The sequence below is a fragment of the Bidens hawaiensis genome, unplaced genomic scaffold, assembly GCF_021521415.1.
Source record: "Bidens hawaiensis isolate Kalapana, Puna unplaced genomic scaffold, B.hawaiensis_p1.1 tig00057625_1, whole genome shotgun sequence".
NCBI classification, from domain to species: domain Eukaryota; kingdom Viridiplantae; phylum Streptophyta; class Magnoliopsida; order Asterales; family Asteraceae; genus Bidens; species Bidens hawaiensis.
Genome location: NW_027500376.1, coordinates 55,914 through 65,195, shown reverse-complemented (window position 1 = coordinate 65,195; position 9,282 = coordinate 55,914). Strand labels below are relative to the sequence as shown.

At 34.8% G+C, this 9,282-nt stretch overlaps 2 long non-coding RNA genes across 2 annotated transcripts; both read right to left on the bottom strand.

Moving 5' to 3' along the window:
• Positions 1 to 926: 926 nt before the first annotated feature.
• LOC143601919 (uncharacterized) lies at positions 927 to 2,075 on the bottom strand. The gene is made up of 3 exons (XR_013147748.1): positions 2,056 to 2,075; positions 1,865 to 1,945; positions 927 to 1,362 (listed from the first exon to the last, which is right to left on the bottom strand). It is a non-coding gene; the product is annotated as an uncharacterized LOC143601919 (long non-coding RNA).
• A 47-nt stretch (positions 2,076 to 2,122) lies between these two features.
• Positions 2,123 to 3,011, bottom strand: LOC143601918 (uncharacterized). Its single transcript, XR_013147747.1, has 3 exons — positions 2,973 to 3,011; positions 2,441 to 2,524; positions 2,123 to 2,341 (listed from the first exon to the last, which is right to left on the bottom strand). It is a non-coding gene; the product is annotated as an uncharacterized LOC143601918 (long non-coding RNA).
• Between the last annotated feature and the right edge of the window lie 6,271 nt (positions 3,012 to 9,282).

Here is a 9,282-nt window from a genome sequence, read left to right as displayed (position 1 = left end):
TATGGTTAAAAGTGGTTGTAAGAGAAGAGGAGAGAAAATGTTAATGTTCTTAGTTAAATTTGGGGAAACACATTGTTCACCTTCATAATTTTTAATACTTTTGAAATTGGTTGTGAGTGAATGAGAGAGAAATTGTAATGATAAAAGTTTAAAAATGGATTACGTAATTAAAAATGAGAGAGAAAAGATGATGCTTTTAATGTAATTATAGAAATGGAGAATGAATTTAGAATGCTCTTATAGACTGGAACGTTTAATTCCATCAAGTAGGTAAATGTTTTTCAATTCTAATTCATTCTCCTACTTACCAAACAGTATGTTTTCCATTTCCAACAAAATTCCAATGAAATTCATAAATCAAACGGATTATTATATTTCAGATGGTTATCTTCTCCCTCATGTCGAAATAGGCGTCAAACTTCTTGCTAATGCTATTTCTGCAAAAGAGTTTAGTAAGTAGCCTTTCATAATTTCTTATTTTTATTTTAAAAATAATTTGTAATTCAAATGACTGCATTTAAGTTAGGATCACATTTGAGAAAAGAAAATATTGTCTCATACATATGTATTTCAAAGCTGAGGGTCTCTCTAGAAGCCACCTCTTTATCCCGTTGGATAGAAGTACGGTGTGCTTACATCCCACCCTTCCCAGACCCTACTTATAGCTTTGCTCACTACTAGAAAAATGAGCTTTTGCGACGGCATTTTCGGTCGCAAAACGGTAGCAATAGCCATTTTGCGACCAAAATTGTAGTCGGAAAAACACATGTCGCAAATAGCCTATTGCGACCAACTTGCGATTTATTCTACACGACCAGATAAAAACGGTCGCAAATCAGACATATTTTGCTACAATTAGAGTGGTTGCAAAAGCTTCTACCAAAAATGCGGTCGCAAAAATAGCCACCGTGAAAGATGTCGCAAATATTGCTACCACAAAAGTGGTCGCAAAAATTGCTACCCAAAATGCAGTCGCAAATCTTGCTACCGTAAAAGCGGTCGCAAATTTGTTACCAATATGTTTTTTTAATAATATTTTTCTGTTTAAGCTGCTAATAATGCTCATATTTTTATTATTAAGCATTTATTCAAGTTTCTATATAAAAACATTCAACTTAAAATTACAAATTAAAATGTAAAATAATATACCAAACATCCAAATTTAAGTGTTTATATTCTATCTTTTAGCCATAGTTACTAACATAACTTTAATCTTTGTCATCCCATTATGCATAACACCTTTCTCCGCCTTCTCTTTTGTCCTTTTCAATCGCAACTCCTCAAAAATTCCATTTTAACGTTCTTGTTTCTATTCTTTCTTTTCCTTGACGAGTTCCTTGATAACCATGTTTACTTTTCAAACTACAAAACAACCAATTTATTTTCAATCTACAAAACAACCAATGTATAGAGGTCAAAGAAATCAAGAGTCAACTCAGGCTTTTTATTATATTCAAAGTACTCATTCAAATCATTAGGGGTGATCAAACGGGTCTTACCCGCTAAAACCAACCCAGACCCAATTAATGGAAAAAATTAGACCCGCTGACCAACCATAATGCTTATAAACGGTTCGGATCCTAGGCGATCTCTCAGAACTTAGAACCGTTTGCTAGTATTGAACCTGATTTGTGCAACTAGTAAATCTTGCTTGGAACCGACTTCTGCACTGCCCTTTGACTTATATGTAAAAGGCGAATTTCCTCATAAGTGTTCCAATTTTCAGTAAAGAATGTTAAACTTAAAAAACTGGATTGTATGTTATGATTTATGAAAACATCTCATTAAAATTATGTATTAAGACATAAAAACTGAGATAATTTAAATTAGTGTCATCGTTTATTACCTCATAAGAAATTATTACCTCATGTTGAATTGCTGATGGTTGGATCATTGATACAGTGTGCCGGTGCCCAAACGAAAACGACTAACTCCAAATGGTACACTAATTGACAAACAATAGCAGCTAATATGAGAAGAATATTAAACAAAAAGGTAATAATAAACTGGCACTGAATGTTTACATGACTTATTAAAAGTATACAAAATGGTCACCTAAAATCCCCTATGCACTACTAATGTATTTACCCTATTGTCTCTGTTTTTGTTAGCAATAGGGTGCAAACAAGCCTCAAATAAATCGCGTTTAGTTATCGAGCCCGAGTGTGAAAAAATAAGTCACGAGCCGAGGTAGAGTCTAGTCGGGCTCATTTAGCATGAACACAAACAAATATTATGCACTTGATAATGATAATAGCAGTAACATAAGAGAAATACCTGGCCAACAACGGTTCTGCTTAATCACCTTCGCCTTCATCTCCTTTAACTAAACAGTGCCACTCTACCAATTTCAAACTCAAATCAAATTTTAAACCAATCAAATCAAGAATACACACAAGCATACGACAGAATCTAAAAGCAGATGAACAATAGAACAAACCTGCATGTTCTATATAATTAAAACAAATTTCAAACAACGATCCAGGTACTAACGTTTCTGCATACTTTGACTTCGCCAATGCCCCTGCATCACCATTCGTAAAACAACCCTGTGATCGAATAAAGTGCATATTCCCAAACGGTGGTTTATGTTCCCAAACGTTCATTCATTTAAATTTGTTTATGTTCGTTCTTTTGTGTTCGTTAGTTTACGTTTGCTTAAGTTTGTTTGTTTACACTCGTTAATATACGCATGAAAGTTCTTTTACCAGTCACCCAACACATTGTTCTTCACATTACTTTTAACTAGTCTTAGCTCAGTTATGTTCGTTCACCCACATTCCTAAACCATTCGTTTATAAATGTATAAACGAAACGAACATAACACAAACATGTTCATTTTCTTAATGAACGAATATGAACAAAAACGTTTTGTTTGTGTTCGGTAAAAGTTACATGAACGGACACGAACATGCTCCATTCGTGTTCATTTGGTTCGTTTACACACCTAGTAAATACAGAAAAAGTATCACCTTCCATTAGAGAGTTGACTCGCCTGTAAGAATACCCTCGTTTACAAGAGCAATCTTGACAGCAGCATGACCGACTGACACCACGTCGCCAACCAAAAGGTCAGTCCCTGCTACCTTTATCCACCTATAATGAAAGAACTTGACAACTTACAAGCATAAATGTAATGTTAACAAAAAAAGATAGCATAAATTACTTGCTTCCCACAACGATACATTATTAGCACATAGGAATCCACTCTTAACACATTATCTGATAGAAAGCCGATGATCTGATAAAATACATTATTAGCTCTGATTTAGTCTTTAAAAAGACGATGATCTGATAGAAATCGCTGATGTGAAATGTTAGTGTGGGTGATATGATACGCTTGGTTTTGTATATTTAAATAAATTTTAGTAAGACAAGTTATACCTGCAAATTCATAAGAGATGACTAGCAGCTTGATGTTGGGCGTCCATTCAGGTCCTTCTACCAAATTCATAGGTATTGTCTGCTATATAACAATAATCTTCAGCATGTGAATGGCTAACTTCAAATTCCCTAATATACGGTATACATATTGAAGAGGTCAATAATAATATAATCATGAAAGTATGAAACATTTATGATAACAATGGATTTCATCAAGGTTAAGAGCATAAGAGGCTACTTGTTTCTGCTGAAAGAATGTGACTATAGGAATCTATAACTCTATAAGCTAACTCATTCACATGAGCCAAATAATTTCTTTGTGAAAAATAATAGAAAAGGAACCTATGAGCCCCTATCTAGCTATTCATAATTAATCCAAATCCAGTATGATTATAATGTATGCCTAATTCAAGCTAAAAAACTCCAACACGAGACAAAAAATTCAAGCTCAACTGATAAACAAACTAGCATCTAACTAACATTAATATTTCATTTAAACAAAAAGAAAATCACAATTATTTAGACACAACTATTAGATCTTTGAATATATTTTCTTATGAGAAACGAGTTGTTACAATAATATGTATAATGAGTTACTAAACTCAAATGACAAACCATCCGAACATCCAAACTTACGAGTTGCTACAATAATATTGTTATTTGTTGTTGCTGCCAATGTTGGCTTGACAGTAGCCACCGTCCAATTTCTTTATTTTTATCCTTTTACAAAAAATATGGATACCTATATTGTATCAAACAAATCAGCAAGTTCTAGAAAGATATAAAAGAAAATAGTCTAACATACACTTTACCTTAAAATACAGATGACCAAATTCTTAAAGGTTCTGCAAATCCAAAATTAATGCCAATAAATAACTTTTCTTATCAAGTTTAGGTGAGTGTAGGATTTAAAACTGGTATGTGGGTAAACTCATGCCCACAATCATCTAAATTGACTACAAAATCACAAATTCTGAACAAGCTTTAGACATTTTGACACCAAAAGTCCAATTACAGCCCTAATTTTTTATAAAACTTATTATTTGAAGCATACATATCGAAATTCATGGATATTAAATGTGTTCGATCACTAAAACCTAACCTTGTTTGATTCAATAGTACAACTTCACAACTAAAACCTAACTAATTTGATGCATACAGCATACAAAACTGCAATTGTGCAAAGAGTGCCAGACGTTCAATCTATATTCATGATCTAAACGCTAATACTAACAATCGTTCAAAATCCGTAGCAGCTAATTACGAAATCGAATATTACCAGAAGAATTAACCGAGTGACAGTTAACATATATGTGTGAGTGGCTGAGAAATTAAACGTACCGCAAGAAATAACCGGTGGAGCAAGAGGTGTCGAGTGATGCTTCACGGCGGACGACAGCAGTGGCGGTTTTGTAGGTGTCGAGTGAGGCTTCACGGTGGACGACAGCAGCGGCGGTTTCAGCGGTGCCGTTGATCGTCGGAGAAGCAGATCTGATAAAATTAGGGTTTCAAATGCTTGGGGCGTAATTTGTTTTAGAAGTAGCAGTTACACGATTTTAACTGGATTTTATGGTTTTAAAAGTTTTGTTGAAATATTAAGTTTTAATGAAAATTTATAAAGTCTTTCTTAATCAATTTATAAAGACTTGGTTGCAAATCAAAACTACCTTCAAAACACCGACCTTTTAATTATTGGTTGCAAAAACTTCGACCGCTTACGGTTGCAAAATCTCCAGCTACTTAGCAACCGAACATAAACGGTTGCAAAAACTCCGACCGCCTAGTCGCGGTTGCAAAAACTCCGACCGTCTAACCAGCGGTTACAAAAAGTTCCGACCGCTTAGCCACCAAAAAAAACGGTTGCAAAAATTTTTACCGCTTAGCTACCGTGTCAAGTAACTATCAATTCCGGTAGCAAATATGCTAAATCGGTCGCTAAAATTGCTACTGTTTTTTTCGGTAGCAAATTTTGATAGTAACTGCTCAATTTTCTAGTAGTGGCTGTTGGTGGGACTTAACTGTGTATGATTGATATATATATATATAATTTTTGTAGGGAAACGGTTAACAATTTTATTTACGAAGTACAAATAACCAAGATAAACTTGATAAACGTATCATTGCATATTGTATGTTAATAACAACTTACAATCTAGACCCTCTAATATATATATGTTTATAATAAACATAATTGTCTAATATTCCCATAAGATAAGGCCGGGAAATGACTTGTAGCTTGGACCGTAATAGGAGAAGCCATTGTGAAGATAACGGCTTCTTCAACACATCTATAGAGATAAATTGAACTTAAAGCTTCCATTGTGCAACCTTCTCTCTGACAAAGTTAAGATCAGTTTTTTCATGTTTTGTACATGCATGAAATACATGATTCGCAAAAAGATACGTAGCACCCAGATTATCAAACCATAAAGTAGCAACCGACATAACCGGAACTCGAAGCTTGTGTAGAAGTCTTTGAAGCGAGGTTAGCTCAGCAACCATATTAGCCAAGGCCTTTTATTCTGACTCAATTGACGATCGGAAGACAGACCTTTGTTTTCATGTAGACCATGAAACTAGGTTGGAACCTAGATAAATAGCATATCCCCGTCGATGACGTTCTCCTGGATAATCATTCTAATCGGCATCAGAGAAAGCACTTAGAGAATTAAAAAGCTTAGCCTGTATGGCATGAAGGAGTGTGCTAGAAGCACGTTTTAGTCAGAAGCCATAATTAGCAGTGCCCTGCAGGTAGCAACAAGTTCTTTTAACTGTGGATCACTGATTGTCAGTAGGAGAGTGCATAAATTGGCAGAATTTGTTAACTGCAAAAGTGATATTCGGACGGGGCATGGTAACATACTAAAGGGTACCCACTATCTAACGGTATTTGACGTAATTGGAGAATGTTGTACTATCATCGAGGGCAAGATTTGCATTAGTGGCCATATGTGACGAAACCAGCTTAGCATTAAAAAGACATGTATGTTCAAGTAGTTCAAGAATGTATTAATTTTGTAATAGAATCATGTCATGATTATGGTGAATAATTTAAATTCCCCAAAATATAATAGGTTGCCCATGTCCTGAACTACAAAGGTCCGGCTAAGACTCTTGAACATTGTTGTAAAAATCGCTCATAGGCGCTGAGTACTTAACAAGTAATCCCCGCCTAGGCCGATTTCTCTATGAGCCATCCCGAGTACTCTCTGACTAAGGCAGAGTACTGACTGACTCACTGACTAAGGCCGAGTACTCCCAACTCCCCATTCGGCTGCCTAGGGTCTGCCTAACGACTTTTGCAACCGTGTTGTTGACTATGAATCAATAGCATTCTAGTTGTTACCTGTTAATATAATGTCATCAACATAAACTAACATGTATAAACATGTGCCCCTATTTGAGTAAACGAACAATGAGGGATTTGTTTTAGAGCCCTGAAATACTAGAGCAGGAAGGGAGTTGGATAATCGATGAAACCATGCTCTAGGAACCTTGCTTTAATCCGTTTAATGATTTGTGAAGAAGGAAAACGTGATATGGTTTTGTTTGGTCAACAAAACCCGGTGTTTGATGATGATAAAAAGTCTCATTTAGATTACCATGTAAGAAAGCCATTTGTACATCTAGTTGGATTAAAGGCCATTTTTGTGTAACATCTGGTGATAGAAAACAAGAATAGTTGTCACTTTGACAACCGGGCTGAAAGTTTCGTGATAATCAATCCCTTCTTTACACCAGGGTCCGTCAATTTCATCTTTTTTTTGATATAATTCCAATAACAATACACTCCATATTTCTGACTATGTGGCCCGTCTAAAATGTTGTTTTAAAAAAGTCCCAATTTCGAGCGAAATTCGCTAAAATGACGGAATTCCCGATAACCAAATTGTTAACAGGTAAATTTTGAGATGTTACACCTGTCCATAACCTTTACGTTTGTGACAAACATCTTTTTTAACACACACATCTACCACCCCTACCACCGTTCCAATTCTTCAGAAGTCATTTGATCCTTTACATGTTTTAACCCCAAAACTACGTTTATAAGTTTTGAAAATCTTCTTATTACCGGGTCAATATACCAAATGAAATTCCAATTCCACACACTTGGACTATTATTAAGATAGTCAATCCCTTATGGAAGGTGATAGAATCAGGTAACTTACATGGATAAATTGAGGCAATATAGCCGATTTCTTGACTATAGAAACATGTAAATCCCACTTTTCTTGACCTGCCTATGGGCCTTGTGGTTACTACAACTGGCATCCATGTAAAAGGCTTAACAGTTCTTCATGTTATTCGTAGACCCAATTGTCTGGTTATGGTCATCCTTACATTACTTCAATTGTCGGCTCCTCGGTAACAACATTGCCTTTAAACGTGATTTGGTTAGTGATTCGAGCCTTGGAAGAACTTACGCCAATGAATTGACTGTATACGAACTAGTTCTCCACCAAACAAGGGATTGCCCAGATCCACGTCATGAAAAGCATCCCCATCGCAAACTTGAGCACGATTCAGAGGTTGTTGCTCTAATACCGTTAATATCCCTTTGATCGAGTTGTCTTTGGAACAACGAGTTATTCTTGGATCCCATGATTATAAACCACAACACCAGTATGATTACAAGAAAAGATTGAAACTTGAATGTGATTGTAACAACCAGATTACAGATTGTTATGTTACAAGAAAACCATACACTAATATAAAAAGAAACGATCCGTACGTTACAACTTTTGGATGGGAACGGTTTGCCCGTAACTGTTTAAAGATGTTTTGATGACTAGCAACAAAAAATGTCCCAAAATCATGAGATTGAACTCCATCCAACTTAATTGATAGCTTAGTTTATTTGTTGCCCATGGCCCAAAGAAACAACAAGCCCATCGCAACTAAACAAAACCCATATGGCCCAAAATACATAAAAAAATATAAAAACATCTTATATATATATATATAGGTTTAAGTTCAAGAAAGAAATGAAATTACTGCGAGAAATGCGAGAAATGAATATGAGCCAATAGTTTTATTTTATATTTTAAAAATTTAAATATAAGTAAAAAAGATATAAATGTAACAATAAATGCACACCCTCTCTCCCATTAATACAACTAATATAACCATAAAAAATCTCCCTCTAATTAATATATCTGCATAATTTAACTAAAATAATTAAAAATATAAAAACACTAATTTAGTTTTCATAAATACTAAAAAATATGTCATACAAATGTGTCCATTAAATATAAAAAATAAATATACAACCAACACAAAATTATATAACCTACACTTATTTTGAGCAATAAAAACGTACAATATACAAAAAAAATATACAAGTTACATATTGAATTCGACATCAACAATTATATAAACTACACAAATATACACATATCCTACACGTGTGTAGGTTATATGTTTTTCGTGTGTAGGTTATGTTTTCTTATTCTTAAAACAAGTGTGGGTTATATGTTATCGTGTAGGTTGTATATTTCACATTTAATGCAAACATATGTAAGATAGGTTTTTGTATTGGGTTAATATTTTACAAAAGTAAGGATTTAATATTTTTTTTTACAAGTTGCATTTTCTTTTTATGATTTCGAGTTTAGGGGTTTGGGTTTCGGTTTTAGGGTTTAGGGTTCGGGTTTAGGGTTTAGGGTTCGGTTTCGGGTTTAGGGTTTCGGTTTTAGGGTTTAGTGTTTAGGGTTCGGTTTCGGGTTTCGGGTTTCGACTTTAGGGTTTAGGGTTCGTTTCGGGTTTAGGGTTCGGGTTTAGGGTTTAGGGTTCGGTTTTCCGGTTTCGGGTTTCGGTTTTAGGGTTTAGTGTTTAGGGTTCGGTTTCGGGTTTCGGGTTTCGGCTTTAGGGTTTAGGGTTCGTTTCGGGTTTAGGGTT